The sequence below is a fragment of the Phyllostomus discolor genome, chromosome 13, assembly GCF_004126475.2.
Source record: "Phyllostomus discolor isolate MPI-MPIP mPhyDis1 chromosome 13, mPhyDis1.pri.v3, whole genome shotgun sequence".
Classification (NCBI taxonomy): Eukaryota; Metazoa; Chordata; class Mammalia; order Chiroptera; family Phyllostomidae; genus Phyllostomus; species Phyllostomus discolor.
Genome location: NC_040915.2, coordinates 48,894,779 through 48,917,414, shown reverse-complemented (window position 1 = coordinate 48,917,414; position 22,636 = coordinate 48,894,779). Strand labels below are relative to the sequence as shown.

The window sequence follows — 22,636 nt, the reverse complement described above, 5'->3', positions numbered from 1 at the left end:
TGTCAATTGTTCTCCTGGAAGCCTGGCACCCGACGACGGCGTCTAGATTCACCGAAATTAAAAATGTATAGGGCTCCAGCAACTCTTCCCTGGCGGTGGCAGTGACATTTGGTGGTAAATGCCATCTTTGCTTTTTATTGGGTCGTATTACCTAGCTCTGAAAACATTCACGTTGTTAAACCTGGCGTTTAGGCTAATAATTGCAGTGCATGGTCTTTAAATATGTGCTTTGTGCATGAGTTACTGTATGTATAGCTATGTGCCCGGGAGACTACGAATTTGTTTAAATATTGAGCAAAGATTTGTAAACAGATGTAAGGCAATTATGTTTCAAGCGTAGAATATAATTGGAAAATTGGCTGAACGGTTTGTTTAATTTAGCCTAAAAAAACTTATTTCAAGTTGTGTACCCTTTTTTTGGTGGAGGGGACTGCCTTTTGGACAGCATGCGTTTTGGAAATTGTTTTTGTAACCTTTGCTGTAGATAAAAACATTTTCTCTTAATCCTTGTTTACACTGGATAAATAATTTAGTGTTCAAATTGTAATTAGTTACATTTAATTATGGGTAGCATAGATGCTTTTTTTTCCTTTGAGACTAGTGCAGAAATACAAATTCTTGCCAACTTTTCAAATGTGTTATTTTATTAAATGTTTCATTATGCAGACAAAAAAATCAAAACATGGGATTTTTATAAACTACTAAGACTGAGTGGCACAGTATCCTTGTTTTCACTGTAGTGAGACAGGTCAGTTCTTTCTCCCATTTTTATTCAGACATTTTATCCTAAAATTCAATTATAAGTTGTGATTCTTCTTCTCAGTGCTGTGATGATTTTACCTTGATCTTTTGATACGTGGGAATAAAACTCATTTTGCCTTCTCTTTTCTCCCCCAGTCTATAGTTTAGTATCAGACAGGTTTAGGGACTTTCATAGATTAGCAAATATATTGATTAAGTGGTATTTAAAATGGTTTTTGTTTGGCGGCTGGTGACCACATTGACACTTTAACAGGTAATTAAAATAACCAAGTAGACCAATATTAGTGAGGAGAGATCCTCCAAATTACCATATATCATGCTGACTGGTAATGGCTTGTGTGTAGGTGGCTGATTTACACACACACACACACACACACACACACACAGGTTTTTGTAGGCTAATGAGAGTATATGTGTAGCCAGTCTTTAGATACATCATTTCTTTTATCTTTTTCTTTTTTAATGTTTAAGTGAGAGTGATAATGTTATAGAGATAAGAGGATTCACATTCTTTTGGAGAAACAGTTCTGTAGGAGAGGATTCTGTGCTTTATGACCAACTCGAGGTTTGTGTTTTGGGTGAATCTCTTTAAACCAGGAACTGATTTTTAAATGTACTTAAAAAAACCCACAATTATTCTTTAGGTTGCAGCTTGGAAATGCAGAACTGCAGAAATGCATTGGGAAAATTATTTTTTAAGGACTACAATATCTACATTCTTTTATATAGAGAGTGAATAGGAGCTAATTTAAAAAAATTACAAGTTTGTTAAAAAGCTATTGATAATTATAAATTTTACCCATTCCAAATTGAATTTTCTTGAAAATCACAGCAGCAACCTAGACTATTAAGACTATGTTGTCTAAAGTACATTGTATAGAATAGTTAATTCTAAAGGAGATAAAACCATCACCTGTTCAAAATAAAGCATTCATTGTCAGAACTCTGTGCACTTATTAATAGTATATATTTTTCTTTTTGGCCTGCAGATTTTTTGAACAAAGTATTGTTTGTAGAGAAGTTAACTAGATACTCATGTTAATAGAGATTAAAGTTCTGTAACACATTAGTCGTCCACCCACTTTCTATTACCTTGAGGTGTTTATTGTGGTTTAGCAAAAGTTGATTTTGCAGTCAGGTGTCTTAAGGTTTTTGTTAGTCTTTTACTTAATTTGCTTTCTGATTTTCTACTGCATTAGTTTCTGTGGCGTCGAATTTCCTAAATTCTCTGTGAACCCCTATCTCCTTTCCTAATGTGAAAATGCCATTGTGTGTATATGATACGGGTCCGTGTGTGTGTTTTTTATTCTTACTATTGTGAGATTTGTAGCTGCTGCATTAAATGCATACATAGCTGTGTCTTTGTGACTCAAAACTGTTTTCTCATGCTGTCCATCACATTTCTGGGAGATTCTTGTTATGTAGTCATTCAGTTATAAATCAGTTAAGTGCATTAGATCTGTCTTTTCTGAAAGTGTAACAGTGCACCTTATGGTATGTCAAGTCACCCTTGTGGGAAGACATTGTGATTTCCAGATGCAAGTATATCTTTGGTTTTATTTCTCTATGGCGATGCTAGGGAGAAAAGCAGTTTTGTGTCCTTTACCTAGATTTAAGTATATACTCTTTGACATGAAGCAGTCTGATTTTTAGGTATACATATTCCACATTTGTGGTGTTTTATTTGCTTAGAATCTCCCTGACTATGGGGTAATTGGGTGATGATATCAAATTCTTCCTCCCTGAATTGAAACACACACAACACATTAGTACTTAATTCCCATTAAGGACCATTAATTCTGTATTTTAAGCTGCTGTTGACCTGATTCCTTTTTTTCTTAAGAGATTTATTTTTTACAGAAAGGGAATATAGTTGTAAATGTGGAAACTTTCGAAATCTAGTCTTTTTAGAACTCTTAACTGACAGTGAGGAAAGGGGGATGATTTCTCTAATCTTCTGAGATGTCAAAATACATACACAGGGTATTTTTTTGTCCCAATTTCTAATTTTAGTATTTACATTTAAAGCATCCTTTTCCCCTCATGCTGGTTCATTTTCTTTAATGAAAATGTTTGTAATTTGCTAATGTGTTTTCTCTTTAGCCTTTTGTTTTTAGTAACACATGGTGTTACAGTATTTATATATTTTTAATAGCAATAATTGTCACCCAGTAATAGTTGCCATATTAAACTCCAATTGCTAGTAAATATTTTAAAGTAAGTAATAGACAGCAATTTAAGGCATACTGTAGCAGTTTACTGGACCATTTTAAAGAGCCATTAATACTTGTGATTTCATAATTTAAAATTTACTTGTGTATTTATTGATTTTAGAGAGAGAGGAAAAGGGGGGGCAGAGAGAAGCATCAATTTGCTGTTCCAATATTGATGCATCCATTGGCTGCTGCTTGTATGTGCCCTGTCCAGAGATGGCACCTGAAACCTTGGTGTATCCCTGGATGATGCTCTAACCAATTAAACTACCTGGCCAGGGCTAGTTCATAATTTAAAGGGAAAATAAGTTCTCAAGACTTGTATGCTACAAAATATGTTGCTGTGTTATTGCTCGAAGTGCTCATTTGAGAGGAAGTTAGGTTGGGTTTGTTCTCTGTGAGGATCAAAGTAGGGGGATGCCTTTAGGACAGACAATAAGGGGTTTATTGAGTTTTTGCCAGGTACTTAGATAGCTTAACACTTTCTTGTAATGATTTGGTCATTTTTTTCATGATTGCATTCAGTACTTATTAGGGGAAAAAGTCTCTTAGGGCATTTCTTTGAGTAACATTAAGGTATAGTGTGGATTATATTAATTATGTATGGAAAAACTGATTCATCTTTTTTGTTCACTAATTTAGCCTAGTTAATTGTGAGTTAATTGTATTCATCAGACATTTCCAGAGATCTCTATTCTTGAGATTAATAGAAAAGATACTCTCACCAGTTTGTACTATATGCTATAAGTTATGATAACAATTTACAAAAGATGAGTACATTCTGTAGTTCTGTTTGTCAAGTTATTTAAAATTAAGATGAAGCTCTGTGTAAAGAGTAATAAGATCATTTACTTGAATTTTTGTGTCTGAGTAGTTAATTCAGCCATCTCTCCAAGTTTGATTCAAAGAGAGATGAGATATTTTTCTCAAATGACTTGACTTATTTTTGATAGAATAAAATAGCAATGCTCCTCTCATTTAAACTAGTAGTAAAGCATACTGATGTTTTTTCTTCCTGAAAGTGGGTGATATATTTATTTCACAGAAGCTAGCCATTGAGGGAGATGAGGCAAAGTTTATGAGAAATAGTAATATAGTTGAGTATTAAGTATTATTATTACTGGACTGTGCATTGCAGCCATTTGTTAGAAATGTAGAAAAAGGATTTCTGTAACACTGCTGTGTCACTTGTTTAAAATGGATTGTGTGCCAATCTGCTTTCCAAACTACATATGTTGTATAGTGTTGGCTACCAGAACTTCGATTTTGTCATTTTATAAACATTCGTATTTCAAGAAATTAAATTTAATACATTGCAAAGTGAGGTAATTAGGTAGTCTCAAAATGTGCTTTGGGGAGTAATTTAAAAAAGAACTCACACACATGCACATTTGTTTCATAGGACTTGCTTAGAGTTTTGGAATTAATGAATCAGTATTTGTAATGTGTTCTTGGAATTTAGCACTTTTTTCACTCTTGAATCATTTAACTTCTTTCTGATTCTGTTCAGGTAATTTCCTTTTGTAGTATATGCTTTCATTGTTTATTCGAAAGATTTGAAGGTGTTAGCTTTGTTCTATTGCGGGAATGCACTTCATTACATAGGGGAGATGATTTTCCATTAGTCTTGGTAAATATTAACATATACTAGGAATTGTCAATTCAGATTCATTTGCATGAATGAAATATGTATGCTTGCTCAGTATTGTTTAGTATAAAGTCACTTATGTACATCAGCATTTTCTATATTTGTTAATATAAAAATAGTTTTAAGTTCTGTAAAAATGTTGTGATTGGTGTTTGTTTACAATTTCAGAGACAGTTCTCCTACTCTACTGCATTGTTTTGTTATTTGATTTTTAAAATCATCTGTAGTATGGAATACATTCTGTCCTCAAGGACTGGCTATAGTAGTCTTTTATAGGAACTCCTGTTCCACTTGCATTTTTATATTAGCATGTTTTACTTATTTTTGTTGGAGTAGAGTTTTCCTTTTTTAAGCTAATAAAATATCTTTTGGAGTACATTTAGGTTTTAGTCTGTAAAAAGGAGAAAGATGACTTTCTTTTTCTCCTTTCTAGAAGAGGTTTAGGAGAATCAATCGTGTCCTAGGAAAGTGTGTTGCCATTTGTGTTTCCATACTCTGGTTTATTATGTGTATTTCTGAATGTTTACTTTCTCATTCTAGGTGAATTGTGGTAGCATCTTATTAAAACAGTATTTCTACTACTGTAAAACAGCACAGAGCCCTGGTTGACAGCTCTTTACATTTGGTACTTTTTCTAGCACAGCAAAATTCCATTACTGTTAAAGGAACCTCCTGAGTTGATTATATTAAAATTTCATTTGTATCTTTATTTTGCATAGTTTAAATTTATAATCTTAATTTAAAAAATGGAAAGGGGAAGATAAAGAAAATTAGGTAAATTTGCAGGTAAATATTAATTGTCTTAATTTGTATTAAATCATTCAATTAACTGCATACATTAAAACATTTGATTTTAAAATTAAATTTGAGGTAATGATTTGTTTCCAGTAAGATATAATTAATTGTGAACAGAAATTCTATAATAATATTCAGTGAAAATTTCAAAGACTAATCATCCAAATGGGTGTTAAATTTTATGAAGACTACTGTGATCCCCCCCCCCCCAAGAACATTGGTGAATTTCTAAGGAAGTACTTTTTGCATAAGACATGTGAAGCTTCCTCACATAGTTCCACATTATTTCATTAACTAGTAAAGATGATTAAATCCATCTGGGCTTGCTTTGAGAGCTAATAAGCAAGGTATTCAAAAGAGTATAATTGGTGTGTAAAAACATTTTGTGTTGGCAATTTTCATGATTGGATTTTAATGTCCTAAAGAGAAATAAGGAAAACATATATGTTGTACATGCCTGGCACAGTATTGCTCATTTTAAGTAGGTCATATGTCACCTCCCCTGTGAAGCTTTCCTTGACTCCCACAGGTAAAACTAGTCACTCTTGCTCCTTACGTGTATCTCCTTCTGTGGGCCTCTGATAAGCAGATGACACTGTCTAAATCATCTTTGCATTCTCTTCATAGTTAGGTGCTCATTAACTATTTGTTAAATGAGTTAATTGTTGGACAAGTATTCTTTGCTCTTACTCCCAAAGGAAGTGCTCGTTGCCCATTTAGGTCCTGCTCATATATATACTTTTTAATTTATTTAGATATTTAATTCTGTTCTGAATATATGTATTATCTAGGATTTATGTACTGTGGCTTGGCAATATTTTAGATCAGTTCTAGAAAATCATTAAAGAGAATCCAACTGATCAGGAGATGTGTGCTTATCATACCTCAGAGGAATAGGAATTTAGTTAGTATTTAAATTTTCTATAGTGTTACGCAGCCTATAGATTTTGGTGCCCCTTGGAAGTTTTGTTTGGGGCTTGATCTAGAATTCCTTCATTTCCATTCTTTTAAGCTATGTGGGAGGGTTTTTGCTCAGTCTTCAGTTCCAATATTACTTTCCATTAGCCCATTGATATGGCAGTGAGCTGGTAATAAGGAAGGCTGAATGGTATTCGATTTTTTTTTAAATGTCTGAATATCTTTTCTGTTTAATTGTCTTACACACTTAGTTTATCTAACTGCCAGTTTTGTAAACATATACTTTAATGTCAACATTCAGGTTGAAGCGGTTTTTTACAAAGATTGTGAGTTGAAATGTCATCATTGGATGGTATTTGATTTTTTTACTAGTGACTATTCAGATCAGGTTGGTTGCATAACAGTTTTGGGGGTTTTTTTGGCTTCAGTTTCTCTTTCGGTAAACTGGATGGAAATATGAGGGATAGGAGGCACGAAAAAACTCTTTCAGTATCTTCTAAGGAAAGCACTTTGGATGACTAGATAATGTTCTTTAACAGAAACAGACTTCTAGCAAATTACAATTAAAGCTGTATAGTAGCCCTGGGCAGTTAATCAGGAAGTTGGAGTGGCAAAATTACTTGTGTCAATTATTGGCAGTTAGGTTTTATTTGTTCTTTTTTGGGATGAGCAGAAGATTAAATTGTCCTTGTGTCTGTCCTTATAAATAAGCCGTGATTGAGACAAAAAACTTGAATTTCATCTTTAGCTGTTATTTGTATATGATTCATAGTTGTGTGGTATCTTGAATATGCTGGGTGATTTTGCTGTACCAACTCTGAGCTATGACTGGCTGAGACTAGAAATTGAACTGTCTCTTATTTGGTAGTTTAAGCTATTAATTCCTTGGCAGCTCCGGAGTGCTCTTTGAACTTGAAATAGCAGTTCTATTAACATTTTGAGATTTGTCTCAGGGAATGTCAGAAATAGTACTTAATAAATATCTTTTTCTTCCTAAAGACTAAATCACTTTTTCAGTCTGACATACATGTCACAACCCTTACTATGTTTTGAACAAAGTATGTATCCTCAACTACCGGCTAATTTCTATTTTCCATTTAGTAATGTCGCAACATTTAAAAATATTGTTTAGATCTTGTTGAAGGAAGGAAAGCCCCCCCCAACCCACAAATCTGTAATTTTTTATTAGCTATGCTGAATATGAATATTGTCCTAAGTTTTTATTAAGAGATGTAGAATTTTACATGGAGGTGGTTTTCAGCATTATAAAATGTTAGAAAAAGTTAATTTGTAAGTTTGTTTTCACTCAAAAACCTACTCTTCTATTGCTACAAATGATGGCTAATCTATTTACATTGTATGGTACTTGAATATTGGGTTGGGCATATGGCTCTGGTAGTGCTTAGTTGTCTTTAAGTTCATTTGAAACAATCCTGTTAGATTGTATTGTGACAGCTGTCATATCAGCATGCATTTTAAAAATACTTATCAACATTGGTGAATTTTTGTGCAGCCATTTTAGTATTGAAGATGGAAGAAAGCATGCAACATTTTGGGCATATTATGCTTTATTTCAAGAAAGGTAAAAATGCAACTGAAACTAAAAAAATTGTGCAATATATGGAAAAGGTGCTGTGACTGATTGGACGTGTCAACAGTGGTTTGCAGTGTTCTGTGGTGCTGTTGACATTTTGGCAAAATAACTCTTTGCTGTGGGCTGTCTTGTGCATTGGAAGATGTTTAGCAGCACCCCTGGCCTCTACCCACCAGAAGCCTATAGCAGGAGAGAGGCGACATACTCAAAATATCCAGATCAATAAAGTTACTGGTGAAAATGAAAAATGTGTCTTTTGTTTTACAGAAAAAATGTAACGGATTTTTTGGCCAACCCAATAGTTGTGTTAGAGAACTCAGATGCTATTTATGGCATGGAACTTAAATTTATTGTTCCTGTGTAGAATGGCAGGAGCACCTTTCCTCTGCCTGCAGTGCTGGCAGTCAGAGCAGCCACTCCTGAACCCTTTCTTGGCTCCAGCCATTGGGAGTGAGGATGGCCCAGGCTCTCCGTCCTTTTCTAGGCCTTGGAGAGGATCCCTGTCTGAAGGAGATGCTTGAAGGCGAGTGTTGAGAGGTGAGGATGGCCCACCTGTGGGAAGTGCAGCAGTTTTGGAGTAAGGATTGAGGCAGGTTCTCCTTTACTTTCCTGCAGGTATCTACCTTTGCTGATACTTGTATTAAAACGTTGAGAGGTCGGTGATGTCATCAGGAAAAGATTTTGTATTTCTTTGCCCCTTAGCCCTTTCCTTACCTTTGTTTTTTTCACTCACCACTGGAGACAAGCTTTCTGCCTTCTATTTTGTGTGGTAAATGAGGACTTTTGAGCTCCAGTGAAGGTAATCAATAAACTAGTATTTAGAAATGTTAATTGTTTTGAATGTCACGTTTGAGAAACTTAGGGTATATAATTCATTTTTGAGTAATGTACATACATCAGAAATGGTTAAAATCTGGCTTTAGGCTTACAGAAGGGCTAAGGGTCTTATATGTGGGAAAAAGACCTGCATGTACTATTTAATTTCCAAGATGCTATGTTGTATGTGCAGAGAGAGGGCAACATGGTCAGGTAGTATAGTGCCTCATAGGCAGAAAAACTCAGAAGGGGAGTTTAAACTACGTCTTGAAGAAATGGATGGGTGTGGCTTGCTAGAGAGGAGTGGAAAGGACATTACTTGGAAGCTCAGTTTACATCTCTGAGTTTGCCCTTGAGAATATTTACTGAAGTGGTATGAAGGAGAGCACTTCCAATTTATGGTCTTGGTTTCCTTTTAAAAAAATAGTACAAAACCCTGTTGAAATCTAGTTTTTGTTAGACGGACAATTTGAAGTGGGGACCGGCCACTTTAGATTAAGAAATGATGTTAAAATCGTTACTTTTCTAAAATAATTCAGTTCTGAAGTTAAAAAAAAAACCAGTGCTATATTACCCAAAATGCTAATGACTAAAGTGACAAATATTTCAGAAACTGGACAGACGTGAATCTTAAATGAGCAGATGGAATATGAAACTCAACGCAGGAGATAATCCAAGATGATATAGAAACTATTATGAGAAATGAATTGAGGAAAAAGAAGTGTGTTAAATGCTATTACGTTTAATAATGTGTTTAAAAGCCTTTCTAGGATTGCTGTCTTATACAGACAAATTAGAATTGTTGAACTATGTAACCTGTTCTTCTTTAGATTTTATGCATTTAAAACAAATTAAATTTTTGTGTAGGATTACTTCCCATGAAGTGTAGACATTTAAGTCAAGAAATGTATATGTTGTATGTACTTTCTATAGGTAATATAATTTTGCTTTCTGACATAAAAATAAAGAATTATGATTTTCAAAGGCAGTCATGGTGGACATTGAGTGGGAGAGGTTAATGAATGAAAGATGAGGAGTTTGCTCTTTGGACATCTTGGTACTTAGTTGAAATCATTACATTTGACAATTGAGGGTAGACTCCAGATCATAATGGATTGTGGAATGGATGGATGGTACACTTTTCAGTTGAAGAAGGTTGATTGTGAAGCAAGATGGGATGTGGGAGTGGGGAAGGTAAGAGACCAAAAGGTAGGTTGAAGGAAATATTTTAGTAGGCGAAAGCCTCATTTGTGTTTGTAGGCTTATGAATAACAATAGTGGAGAGACAGGAAGAAAGAAGACAAAAGAAAAATTGAAAGTTGATTAAACAAGTCTGGCTGGAGATGGTATCAAGAATCAAGGTGATAGGAATAATAGTGAAAAAGAGTAAAATAACCTTTTAGAAAGCAAAGATGTGAGGATGCAAGAAAAGAATTAAGTGTGAAGGAAGAGGAGACAATCTCGGTTGGAGCTTGAGTGCCTTTTAAATTCAAAGATTAAAGATACTGATTTTGAGACTGAATAAACATTAAAAAAATTTTAGCTAAAAATGTTACATTTTACTTGATGTGCCGTTGCAAGCAACCATCTTCATTTTTATTTTCCTTTAATGACCATTTTAAGTAGGTCAAATGTAATGCACTTTACAGTTACAAAATGATTTTGAGCTAGTCATACCAGAACTGATACACATCTGCCCAAATGAGAAGTATTTTTCAAAGTAAGCCCCCTTGAAATGAATCAGATACCAAGGCTATTGTTCATAATATTTTTTGGTCCTTTGGAATTGCTTTTAGACAGTTTAGTTAACCATCCCAGAAAAATCTTACTTCAAGGGATGCTTCTTTGGTCGGTGTCATGTCTTCTGTCTTTGTAAATTTACTATCTTAGTTCCATTTTTTTGCTCTAAATTGTTGCCTAAGTCAGCACTTCAGTACTTCCTGATGGGGGTCTTACTGATGATGAGCAAAAATCCTGGGAAGAACCCTAATTTTGGACATACTGGCATACATACATTATAGATGTGTGCCAAGAATTTCTGCCTACTCGAATGGCTGCCTCCCAGGTTCTGGTTATAGTGCTTCAGTGTACTGGGTTTTCATATAGTTTCAGTGGAGGTGACTTCAGTGGCCCATTGATTGGTAAGACTAGATATTGGGCCAAACTAAATGGGGGAAGTAAAATTGTAAGTTGTATCCTGTGTCTGTCTAGCAAATGTCATATATCCCGATGTCCATTTTTGGTTGGACTGAAGTTGTCATTAAGAAGATCCTTGGGCCCTGGCTGCATGTGGCTCAGTTGGTTGGAGAGGAGTCCTGTAAACTGAAAGGTCACAGATTCGATTCCTGGACAGGGCATATGCCTAAGTTACGGGGGTTCAGTCCAGGTCAAGGCACGCATGCATGCACGCACAAGAGGCAGCTGATCCATGTTTCTCTCTCCCTCTCTCTTTCTCCCTTTCCCTCTCTCTAAAGTTAGTAAGCATGTTCTCAGGTGAGGATACAAAGGGAAAAAAAGGGGGCAAAAAAATAAAGGCCTTGGGATAAAGAAAAGAATCCTGTTGAGAACACTTTAAGGTTTTACAAGAAGTTTGATCTGTGAGACCACAGTTCTTACCTTTGCCCACTTAGTGTGGCTTTTTACTCATTTGAGACTGCCTACTAAATCATCTAGTGTCTATCCCATTCATGTTCTTTTAGTAATGAAAGTTATCTATCCCAGTAAGTTCGTTCAGTTCTTACACAGTTGAAGATTAGGACAATAGCACTCATATATTTAGGGTTTTACTCTACTGTGATCTGCCTTAATACTCACTGTTAGGGGAGGTGCATAGGATGTTTTACCTATTGCAAGCCTGCCTTTATATTAGCTGTTTACGTTATGAGTTGCAGTGGCAAGTATTATTTTCTATTTTTGAATTCAAGAATATGAGATTTTTCTCAGTTAGTTTTGTTTCTGTATTCTTTAGATTACATATATGATTGTATATATTTTTTCCTTTTTTTAAGTACTACATTGAAAAAAGGGAGTTGAAATCCTATCAAAAGTATGGTGATAAAATTCTAGACCTAGAGATATTTTAGGAAAATTTACTTACATGATGATTATTCTAAACAAATAACAATAGGCACTTTTTAATTTTATAGATTTATATAACACTTGAGCTATTTAGCATTTAGAGTTTATACCAGAGCATAAATCTACATTTTTAGCTACGAAGGACCATAAATATTTATCTCCTGAAATACAAGTTCTTGACTGAAATTTAATTTATTAAAAACACTTTTCAAAGAATATTGGTTTACATACAAAGTGTAATTATCTGTGTGGATTGACTTAAGTGTTGTGATCCCAAGTAGATTACATTCATTAGTTGTTGATAAATTACTTGAGAAAGATATCTACGAAAATGGTATTTTGTTGCTGTTTGGTGATATGTGGTGAAACTGAGCTTTGTAACCCAGACAGATGGTGCTATTCTTGAGTCTGTCAGCAAGATCCTGTAACATTTAATTAAACAGTAGAATGATTCTCATGAGGACTCATATTTTGGTATGTATACGCTAGTAAACTAAGCTCTTCAGTAAAATTTACAAATTTGATTTGAAAAAGAAGTGTTTACGTGTTCTTAGGAAACTTTTCTAATGATTCTGTTAAGGCGAGTAGCTTGCTTTGGTAGTTCATATGATAAAACTCAAGGAATATTCCCAATGGAAAATGAATGGGACTCACCTAGGTAGGCACTTAATGTTCTAGTAACTTCGATTTTGTTGCATTTTCTCATATGATAGGTGTGGAGCACTGTTAAAAACTCAGAGAACTAACGGTTCCCAAAAAACTGACAAATTTGGTGATATATGTTAACTAATACTCATTTTAGAAAATTACTACTGATTTAGATTCCTTGTGATCCACCGCACATTTTAATATTGGAATTGAGAATAGAAATATTTTAAACAGCTCAATCCAGTTGCGATATATGATATGGATAGAACTTTGTTTAGCTATTTTGTAAAAGTTAGAATTTGGTGGTAATATTGTATGGTTGGGAGGATAAATTTGTCAGTTACATAAGTAATTATATAAATAATACATTAACAAGTCATACAACAATATTTCTAGATATCCTGGAAAATTATTCTATTTTTATTTTTTATTATTTTTTTAATATTGTTTCTTTAAGATTTTATTTATTTTTAGAGGGAAGGGAGGGAGACAGAGAGAGAGAAACACCAATGTGCGGTTGCTGGGGGTTATGGCCTGCAACCCAGGCATGTGCCCTGACTGGGAATCGAACCTGGGACACTTTGGTTCCCAGCCCGTGCTCAATCCACTGAGCTACGCCAGCCAGGGCTAAATTATTCTGTTTTTTAAAAAATATTTACTTACCTTTTATTTAATGCCTAGTCTCTAATAGATGGGAGACAACTGAAAGGCGATGTTTGGTGCTAGATTGGATGATATGAAGAAGCTGAAAGTTTATTTTGTGTGCACAGGGGAATGCCTGAAGTTGAGAATAGTGACATGATCAGATTTATGATTCAGAGAGAAAATTCACGTGGGCTCTGTGGAGTGTGGATTGTATTAGCAGAGAAATCAAAGGTGGACAGAAGCTCTTGGAGTAATCTGGATGTGAAAAATTATGCAGGGCCAGTAGGAATGGAGAAAAAGGAATGGATTCAGGTAATGTTTTGGGGGTAGACTTAACAGGATTTGGTGACCAATCTGTATATATCATAGGAAATGTGTCAAATGCCAAGCAGATATTCTTGGTTTTATGGCACTTGCATTCTTGTATATGAAAACAAGGAGGACAGTTGACAACACACATGAGCTATAGTTGTCAGCAGATTTAGACTTTGATCACAGGTGTGTATGTATGAAAGTATTCACTGAGTCCTGGCTGGTGTGGCTCAGTGGACTGAGTGCCAGCCTGTGAACCAAAGGGTCTTGGGTTTGATTCCCAATCAGGGCACATTCTTGGGTTGCAGGCCAGCTCCCCAGTGAGGGCCATGGGAGGGGCAACCACACATGATATTTCTTTCCCTCTCTTTCTCCCTCCCTTCCCCTCTTTCTAAAAAATAAATAAATAAAATATTTAAGAAAGTATTCACTGAGCCTGGGTTTTTGTTGCTAAATTAAGCCATATAGAACTCAGTTTTAAAATTAAACATATACAGGAGCTGGGGTGAGGCAGAATGGCAGGCAATAGTGAAAAGAAAGTAGAATCAAACATTACTGTTTGTAACTTGTCTATTTTCAGAAAATACTTGAAGCACTGAGAATAAGATTTCTCTTGTGAGTTGAGAGAAGAAAGATGCGTTTTCCTGTGTATAATGTGCTCCCATGTATAATGCACACCCATATTTTTGTGCACATTATACACGGGATTATTATACCCATTACTGTACCCATGCTACATAATCGTTATACCCATGTATAACACACACCCTTATTTTTCCCTCAAAAATTTGGGCAAAAAGTGTGCACTATACACTACAAAATATGGCATGTAAGAGGATGGACAAGTAGAGAAGACAGCAATACTGGTGGGGTGGATGGAGATGTTGGTGTGGGTGGTGGGAATCAGAAAATTTTGGCAGGGGAAGAGCTCATTAAATTTTGATTATTAGAAATGGGCATGGAGAAACCCTGATAATGGGGGGTGGGGAAGGTACCCTAAACAATCAATTGGCTCTTTCCATCAGCCTTTGTTACATAGAGCCTCTACATTTCATAGTGGTAGGCTCAGCAAATCAGTTATTTTCTCTACAGATCTGCTTTGGGTGTTTTCAGTTAGTTGTTTTTTAAAAGTTTGGTTGATACTAATTTCATATTGGTGATATTTTTGGTAGGAGGATAAAATAGACTTTAACCCGTTTTTCTTCTTACCTTTGTGGAAATTGCCAATTTTTAGGAATGGGCATAGAGTATAGCATAGAAAGGACATTTGTAAAGACTACAAAACAGTGCATTTCTTTTGTCACTGTTCCTCATTCCGATTCTGCATTCCTTCAAATTTTCATTCCTGTCCCTTTATTCTTTGTTCCTTTAGCATTTAGCTTTCCAATTGTACAAGCGTATTTATAGGTTTTGAGAGTGTAATTGTTATGCCATGTCATATATTTCCTCACATACTAGGAAAAGTTTTCCCTTCCTCCCTCCCTTCCTTCCTCTCTGCCCATCCCTCCAAATCCCTCTTCTTTTCCAGCACATTCCTGGGCTCCCTGTGTGCTGGAGCCTTCCCTGCCCGTTGCACTTTTTCTTGGCAGTGCCAGTTCTCAGTCAAACACTAAAATGTCCATATGCACTTCAGAACCTTTCGATGTAATCTCCTTGGTGTGTGGGGGATCCTCCAGTTGTTTTGAGTGTACTTACTGGCACAGCATGTGCTATCTATTGTCAGTCAGCTGTAGTTCATTCAGCCTTCTCATATGGTCAATTTTTCACTTGGCTACCCTGACGGTAGAGAGTTGGCTTTCTTGCAGTTGTCATTTTTCTTTAATTTCTCTCCAAGTGAGGTAGTACTAATAAAATACAAAATATTTCTAAGAAATAAAACTTCCAAGAAATTAAAAATGTAAAAAGTTATCCATAATCTAGCTACTCTATTGGATCAGATTTACTCCAACTCTTTTATTATTGTTAATGTGCTTATTTATTGTACACAGATGCAGTACCAGAGTAAACATAATTCTTTATTAATCTGTACACACTAACATTTTCATGGTTACAATTTTCAAAATTTAATTTTAAGAGAAAAGTCTAATTTTTATTAATTTAATAAAACATTACATAATTATTTTCAAATTCAAACAATATTGAAGGATGAAGGTTTTCTCTCCCAGGGGAGATAACTACCAGTAGTTTAATCTTTTTCATTCTAGGCTATTTTTCCCCCCTTGCTTTTATGTATATTTTTGCCTGTACACATATGCAGTTTCAAAATTGTTTTATTGGATATAGAGTAGATAAAAATAGTATGTATAAACCATAAGGTAGAAAGAACACAGTTCAATGAATACCCATGTACCTAATGCCCAGAGTAAGAAAAAGAATATTTTATCTTTCATAAAGGTGGTGCCTTTCCCTTCCCATTCTCTCTCTTGTCCCTTCAGAGGTAGCTACTATCTAGAATTGTATGTTTTTCATTCTTTATTAAAAAACTTTTAATTATGAATGTTTTGTGTGTGTGTGTATATATATAGTTATGTTTTTGAACTTTTTATAAATGGAATATATTATATTCTTTTGTAACTTGCTTTTTTAAATATTAATGCTCCAACAATGTGAAGTTATAATTCACTCCTACACCACAGTTTATGCATTCAATTGATGATGAAGATATTTGTAGTAAAAAATAATTATTTTTATATTTTAAAGATTTTATTTATTTGTTTTTAGACAGAGGGGAAGGGAGGAAGAAAGAAAGGTAGAGAGAAACATCAATGTGTGGTTGCCTCTCATGTGCCCTGCACTGGGGAACCTGGCCTGCAACACAGGTATGTGCCCTGACTGGGAGTCGAACCAGTGGCCCTTTGGTTCCCAGGCTGGCACTCAATCCACCAAGCCACACCAGCCAGGGGTCATTTTTGTAGTTTAAAAAATTGCAGGTAGGGGTTCATTCTCCAACTTCTCTGGCAATACGCTTTTTCTGTGAGAAACATTAAGATTCAGTTTTTTTGTGTGTGTATAATAGTACAGTTATATGTTAAATTTGGTAGTGATGGACATAAGTTCTTTAAAATGTTATGCCAGCTTACATTCAAACCTGTGGACAGTACATAAGTGGGCATTTCTTCTATCCTTGGCAATAGGAGGGAGGCATTGCAGAACTGGTTTGGTTACTTGGTTAAAATGAAATTTACTCATGTTATTTTTTTTCACTCTGATCAAAAACAGTTTTTCAGTATTTTAATTTGTAGTTTCTTTGAGCATCTTTTCATACACATGGGCATATGTATAATGTCAGTTTCCTTGTTTTTCAAAAGCATTTGATTGCTAATAAGTTTTTTGTTTTTTCTATTTAAAATTTCCAGCCACTCACTAATAGGAATCTTTATTACAAGTCAGACTCTTACATGTTCTGTACGCACAGTCTTGTCTCAGATCTTTTGCTTCTTCTAAGAGTGCTTACTGAATGCCTGGAACTACTTTACTGCTTGCCATCTATGTGCATATTTTCATTAAGGTCCTGTTCCCATTTTTCAGATAAGAAAACAAGAAATTCAAGTAACTTGTACAAGTTCACACAGCCAGCAAGTGATGGAACTGAGTCTGTGATTTCAGAGTCTTGAACACTTAACCAACACGTTGTACTGTATGCTCTTCTCCCTTCCAAGCGGGGGCTTCTGTGAAGTTCCCTTAGCCATGCCAAACATTGGTTTCTTTTTTCCTGAGCCTTTTAAAAATTAACAGTGTAGACCATATAATTTAGCACAAGCGTGAAGGTAGAAATCACTGGAGCATATAGATTTGCCTGAGATTAATGGAGTGATAATATAGTTTACATTTTTTTAAAGCTTCATCAGAGAGTAATGGAACAATAATGCAGCCTAAAATTTCTTCCCACAGATAGGCAGATAGATTTTTTTCCCTCTTAGACTACTTTATTTCAAATTGAGGAATCATTTGGGAATGAAAAATTGGTGTTCATTTTTTTGATCAGTACTGGGGCAAGGTAAAAACCTAACTGCGTAGTTCTTTTTTTTGTTTGTTTGTTTTTCCCCAAAATTCATCACCTCACTAAAGGCTTTTCGTTTTTAAAAATAAAGAGCCAGTTGCTGAAAATTTATATTTTATATACAAGCAGCTTGGAGGGAGGCATTTCAAAACTGGTTTGGTTGGTTCTCAGTCAGCAAGAGACCCAGGCTCACTCTTTCTTGTTACTCCATCATCTTTAGTTTATCACAGGTAGCGTATTGTCCAAGATGGCTATACAAACTCTAGTCATCATGGTGGCATTCTAGATAGGAAGGACGGGGAAATGTTGGAAGGCGACACCCTTCCTTTTAAGGAAACTTTCAGGAAATTCCTCACAGCACATCTGGCCATTCTAACCTCAGGCAGACTGGGGAAATGTAGTTAAGTGGGCATGTTGTTATTCCTGAGTATATGTTACTGTGGTGGAAGGAGCCATTCACGTTTGGGTGAACAACTAACAAGTGTCTGATATACAGAGAAAATAATATACATTTCTGTTTATAGTCTGTTATTTCAGTTGGGCAAGAAATCATCCTAATGTCACTAATGGACTCATTAAATAGTTCAGTTTCCAGAAATTTCACAAGAACTATCTTTTAGTTCAGGTTAATAAATGTAAGTCATTAACCAGTGTTCTGATATGTTTAGTTATGAAGATAATTTAAAAAAAATCTTGATCTCGTGTACTAGCTCTGGTTGGTGTGGCTCAGTGGATTGGATTGAGTGCCGGACTGTGAATCAAAGGGTCACTGGTTCCATTCCCAGTCAGGGCACATGTCTGGGTTGCGGGCTAGGCCCTCCGTGGAGGGGCACATGAGAGGCAACTACACATTGATGTTTCTCTCCCTCACTTTCTCCCTTCCCTTCTCTCTGAAAATTAAGTAAATAAAATCTTAAAAAATACATTGTGTACTTTATAAGAGATTCACAATTCTACCTTATTGATGCACAAGGTGTTACTTTAGCTATATTAAAAATAAATTTTTTGAGAGATTTTTTATATGGATTCTTCCCTTAATACATAAATTTCTGATTATCTGTATTGAGATATACTCTAAATACAATAAAATGTACTCGTTTTAAGTAAATAAGTACAGTTTCAGGAGTCTTGACAGATGTGTTTGTGAAACTGCAGCACCTCCAGGTAACCACACAGTTATAATAAATTCATTTTGCCTTTTCTATGATTTTTTATAATTGAAATGTGATAATCTACAGTCATCTTTATCTGGCTTCATGTTGTTGCTTAAGTCAGTCATTGCTTTTTATTGCTAAGCAGTAGTTCCTTGTATCTGTGTAGTACGGTGTGCTTATCTATTCATTATTGATGATTATGAAATTTCATGTACTGCTTTTTGTGTGGAGCATATGTTTTTATTTCTGTAAATACAGGCGTGCACTTGCCAAATCATACAGAAAATAGAGGTTTCACTTTGTAAAGCACTGCTAAACTTTTAAAAAATGGTTGTACCATTTTCTGCCAACCAGCTATATGAGTTCTAATTTCTATTCCAAGGTAGCAAAGATTTTTCTCTTCTGAGTTCTTCCAGAAGTTTTATTATAGTAATTATTAGGTTTTGGTCTGTGAGTGGGTGATCCATTTTTGAGTGTTGCGTGTGTGTGTGTGTGTGTGTGTGTGTGTGTGGTGGGAGGCAAGGGTTGAAGTTCTTTCTGCAATGTGACTATCTTGTTGTTCCAGCATCATTTGTTGAAAAGTCTGTTGCTTTTTGCATTGAATTATCTGGATGTCACTGTCAAAAATCAGTTGAGTGTATTGATGTGTATGTGTCTGCATGCATTTATTTCTTGAGTCTGTAATTCTTTTTGTTCTACATGGCTCTTAAGCCAATGCTGTGCTATCATGGTTACTAAAATTTTATAGTAGGTCTTAAAATCAGGGTAAATTCTCCAACTTTCCTTTTTTTCAGAATTGTTTTGGCTGTTAGGGATACTTTGCATTTCAATATAAGTTTTAGAGTTAATCAGCCAATTTGTTAAAAAAAAAAAAACCCTGGGGAAATTTGATTGTTGTTTTGTTGAATCCATAGATCAAATTGGGGAGAACTGACATGTTAACAATTTTAGGTCTTCCAGTCCATGAACACAGTCTATCTTCCATTTCTTGAGTAGTCTTCAGTTTCTCTCAGCATTGTTTGTAGTTTTTGGTATACAGGTCTGGAACATATGTAATTAAACTTATCTTTAGTAGTTCTTATTTTTCAGTGCTGTTATAAGTGGCATTGCTTTTAAATATTTTTCAATTGTTTCGTGCTAGTATGTAGGGATACAATTAAACTTTGTATATTTATCATACGTACTTCAGCTTTTCTAAACTCAATTATTAGCTTTGGTAGCTTTTCTCTAAGGTCCTTTAATTTTCGTAAGTGCACATGATGATGTCTGCAAATAAAGATGGTGTTATAGCTTTCTTTCCAATTGTATGCCCTTTATGTCTTTTTCTTGGTTCACTGGTTAGGACCTACAGTACAAAGTTCAATAGAAGTGGTGGGATTGTACATCCTTGCTTTGTTCCAGAGTTTTTTATTTTTACATCTATAAACATAAAATTTTTTAATGTTCTTTAATTCCAGTATGTATAGAATTTATATCTTTTTTAGACAAACGATGCATGTGATGTTTTAAAAAATTCATAAATTACCACATATGAAATTCCCCACAGATGTTCCCTCTTCCTTTTTAGTATTTCTTACTTGCCTACAGATTGAATTCTGTAGCAACCAAGGCCACAAAGTGTAGTCAAACGGGCTTTGTTCCAGATTTGGCAAAAAGTATTCAATCTTTTATCATTAATAGTTGATGTTAGCTGCAAGTTTTCAAACATCACCTTAAATCAGGTTGAAGAAGTTCCCTTTAATTTCTAATTTTCTTAATTTTCACTATGAAGAGGTATTGAATTTTGTCAATTGTTTTTTCTGCATCTGTTGAGATGATCATAGGTTTTGTTTTGTTAATATGGTTGATTACATTTATGAGGACTTTTGAACTAATTCAGCTAAGCTTCAGTTCTTAAGATAGACTCTTTGTGGAGGGTGTGTTATCAATATATGTATTGCTAGATTTGATTTTCTGGTATTTTGTTAACAATTTTTATATCTGTTTCATGAAGGATATTTGCATGTAGATTACCTTTTTTTTAAAGCAATGTCTTTAGTCTTAGAAGTAGTTTCTCCTCTGTTTTCTAAAAAGTTTGAGTAGGACTGGTGGTATTTATTTTTTAGATATTTGGTAGAATTTTCCAGTGAAGCCATCTTGCCTTGGAGAATACTTTGTGGGAAGGTTTTAAGTTATGAACTTCATTTCTTTAATAGATATACAGCTATTCAGATTTCCTAGTCTCTCTGTGTGTGTATGTATGTTTGGTTATTTAAAGAATTTATCCATTTAAGTTATAATTATTGGCATAAAGTTACTTAAAATAATTGCATTATCTTTTCAGTGTCTTTAGGATGTGAAGTAATTCCTCATCATTCATTCCTGATATTGGTAATTTGTCTTTTCTTTCTCTTTTGATTAACCTAGGAGAAGTTTGTCAATTTTATTGCTCTTTTAAAATAATCAGCTTTCATTTTGTTGGTTTCTTTCTATTGTTAGTTTTTTTATATTCCATTTATTGCTTCTGTGTTCTTAATTATTTCTTTTGCTCGGTTTTACATTTAGCTTAATTTATACTTTTTCTAGCTCTTTGAAGAAGAATCTTAGACCAATATTTATCTTTCTTACTTTTTAATATAAATACTTAAAGCTACAGATTTCTCCTTGAGAGCACTGCTTTACTTGTGTTCTACATGTTTTGGTTGGTGTTGTTTTTATAATCAGTCAGTTCAGAATATTTCTTCTTTTTTTGTTTTAAGATTTTATTTATTTATTTTTTAGAGAGGGAAGGGAGGGAGAAAGAGAGAGAGAGAGAGAAACATCAGTGCGCGGTTGCTGGGGGTCATGGCCTGCAACCCAGGCATGTGCCCTGACTGGGAATCAAACCTGCGATGCTTTGGTTCGCAGCCCGCACTCAATCCACTGAGCTACGCCAGTCAGGATATTTCTTAGTTTCTTAGTTTCTCCTGTGATGCTGTGATTTTTTTTTTTTTTTGTCATATGTATTATTTATTAATTTCCAGATTTTGTTTGTGGAGGGTGTTCTCAATATTTTGTTCATTTCAAATTTAATGCTCTTCAAAAATTTCAGTTTTACTTAGTATATTTTATTGATTATGCTATTACAGTTGTCCCAATTTTTCCCTTTTTGCCCCCCTTTGCCTGGTATACCTCTTCTTTCCAATAATCTTCTTCCCATCCCCCTGACTTCATGTGACTGGGTCATGCATATAACTTCTTTAGCTTCTTCATTTTCTATAGTATTCTTAACATGCTCCTATTTTGTATCTACCAATTATGCTTCTTAATCCCCCCTCCCCACTGACACTCTCCAAATTAACAGATGATCTCCTGTTACTGATTCTGTTCCTGTTTTGGTTGTTTGTTTATTTCCAGACTCAGTTGTTGATAGTTGTGAGTTTGTTGTCATTGTAATGTTCATAGTTTTTTTTTTTAAGATTTTATTTATTTTTAGACAGAGGAGAAGGGAGGGAGAAAGAGAGGGAGAGAAACGTCAATGTGTGGTCGCCTCTCACTCACCTGGGGAAACTAGTGTGCAACTCAGGCATGTGCCCACACTGGGAATTGAACCAACAACTCTTTGGTTCTCAGGCTGGTGCTCAATTCATTGAGCCACACCAGCCAGGGCTAATGTTAATAGTTTTGATCTTCTTTTTCTTAAATAAGTCCCTTTAACATTTCATGTAATAATGGCTTGGTAATAATGAGCTCCTTTACCTTGTCTGGGCAGCACTTTATCTGCCCTTCCATTCTAAATGATAGCTTTCCTGGATAGGGTAATCTAGGTTGTAGGTTCTTGTTTTTCGTCACTTTGAATACTTCTTGCCAGTCCCTTCTAGCCTGCAAAGTTTCTTTTGAGAAATCAACTGATAGTCTTGTGGGAACTCCTTCGTAGGTAAGTCTCTGCTTTTCTCTTGCTGCTTTTAAGATTCTCTTCATCTTTAAGCTTTGGCATTTTAATTATGATGTGTCTTGGTGTAGTACTTTTTGGGTCCAACTTGTTTGGGACTCTTCATTTCCTGGAGTTGTATGTCTATTTCCTTTGCCAATTTA

General features: G+C 34.9%; 1 protein-coding gene across 2 annotated transcripts in view; it reads left to right on the top strand.

The window, feature by feature from the left end:
• MED13L (mediator complex subunit 13L) overlaps positions 1 to 22,636 on the top strand; it is a 261,135-nt gene that overhangs the window by 1,061 nt on the left and 237,438 nt on the right. The gene's annotated exons all lie outside the window — the stretch shown is intronic.